The sequence below is a fragment of the Arachis hypogaea genome, chromosome 10 (genome assembly GCF_003086295.3).
Source record: "Arachis hypogaea cultivar Tifrunner chromosome 10, arahy.Tifrunner.gnm2.J5K5, whole genome shotgun sequence".
In the NCBI taxonomy this organism is placed as follows: domain Eukaryota; kingdom Viridiplantae; phylum Streptophyta; class Magnoliopsida; order Fabales; family Fabaceae; genus Arachis; species Arachis hypogaea.
In genome coordinates this window covers 52200108-52202003 of record NC_092045.1, presented here as the reverse complement: position 1 = coordinate 52202003, position 1896 = coordinate 52200108, and the positions used below count along the sequence as shown (strand labels likewise).

At 30.1% G+C, this 1896-nt stretch overlaps 1 long non-coding RNA gene across 1 annotated transcript; it reads left to right on the top strand.

Moving 5' to 3' along the window:
• The first annotated feature begins 959 nt into the window (after positions 1-959).
• LOC112718241 (uncharacterized) lies at positions 960-1687 on the top strand. Its single transcript, XR_011866309.1, has 2 exons — positions 960-1046; positions 1299-1687. It is a non-coding gene; the product is annotated as an uncharacterized lncRNA (long non-coding RNA).
• Positions 1688-1896: the final 209 nt, after the last annotated feature.

Sequence of the window (1896 nt, the reverse complement as noted above, 5' to 3'; positions counted from 1 at the left end):
TAGAAAATTTATGGCAAATTTTTAAAGTTAAGTCATTAAATCTGTCCTGCAGCAGAAGAGTTCAAACAGGGCAGTAACTTGTTTCTCTTGCTGCGATTCCTATGAACTGAGTTCTGGAGTGAAACCAATTTTGTTTTAAAATTTGATTGACTTGGTTAATTTCTCTGAAACTTCAGAATTTTAGGAGTTAAGGATTGGGAGTTGTGAATTTTTGAAAGTTAATGATTAAGGCTGAAAAGAATCAGTTTTCAACAAGTTATGCATCAGCTTCCAATGCTTGTAATTCTTAGCATTGAATAGCAATTGGGTTGCAACCAAGATACTTTTGTTGCTTGATAAATTAGGAGTCTCCAAACCAAACTTTAGCCTAATTAAAGCTTTGTAGTAAAAGTTATATAAGTTGAAAGATACTAAGCTTGTTGGTTTCTAAAAGTTGTTGCTTCTAAAAGTTATATAAGTGATCTTCACATTAGAATTTGCACTAAAAATTGTGATAAACTGAAATAAAAGACTTGATCATGTAGGTCGTTAGTTGTATGAAACAATGATGTTAAGTGCCTTGTAAGATTTTTTTTCCCTCTTCTTCCTCTAGAAGATTCTTAATTTTTATCTTGATTTACTAAAGGCTAACAAAATTCCATCATATAATGCAATTTTATTTGCTTCTTAATCTTGTCTTTAGATAAAGACCATTCAAAATGATACTTAATTAAATATTTTGTAATGGTGTTATTTTGCATGCCCACTTCATTTCTTCTTATTTTGCTGTTTTATTCAAACATATGGATTTTCTGCATTTTGCTGAATGCTGTTATATACTTCAGTCCATGAGGCTTATTCTAAAGCAGTGAAGACCGCTATTGTGGATCATCATGATGTATGATCTGTAGCTAAGATTTTGTCATTTCATTGTCTTTTTTTCATGTAATTCCATTTTGTCTTTGTTAATAAGTATAGCTTTACTACGATATCATACTATTGCAGGCAGTATGGATAGTAGTCTCCTGTTAAAGCTTCCTTTTAGCACTATATTTGAGTATCTTCAGGTTAGCTTCACTCCACTGTTTCTTTGTATTAATTTCATGTAAAAATGTAACGCAATCTGTTATGTGGTGTATATAGTTTCTTCCTCTCTTGGTATTTGCCAGCAATAATTTGTTTATTTGTTTATTTTTCATTTCCATGGGTTCATCAGATTGCTAGAGCCACTTGTTATTTTTTAGCTTAACTATAAGTGCTTAATAATTATATATCTTGGCACAAATTGATCATTGATAAATATGTTTTTTATTTTGTAGATGTTGCAAATAATTTCAAAGCCAATGAAGGATATTGGCCCACGTGCAATGTTCTATCTGGCTGTTGCAGTATCTGACTTTTATGTTCCTTGGAAGGACATGGTAGAAAATTGAGATGATGGTTCTTTACATGAAAGTTTCATCCCTTATTAACTTCAATTTTGGCTTGAATGATTTTGTAATATGTTAAGATACAAGAATATTAACCATGTCAATTTCAACATCTGGGCTAGAGTTAGTTATTATTTAGAGAATTAGCATACAGATAACACTGCATAACTTAATTAGTCCTGCTTAGGTTGTAAAAACTGAAAAGTATAAGCAGGAAAACATTTGTTGTATTTTGAAAAATGGTGATGATATAAGTACAAGACCTAGACTAGTGTGTATGTTATTTTGCAATGATGATATAATGTGATTGTGGATCTTAGTAATTTGATTCTAATAGTTTAGATTATTTATTGACACTAAATTAAAAAAAAGTTGGAACTAATTTCATTAATGAGAAAATTATTATAATTAAAGAATTATATATTACAAAAAACCGTTGTCAAAAGTCACATAAGGCAATGGTGTTAAAACCGTTGTCAAAGACGAT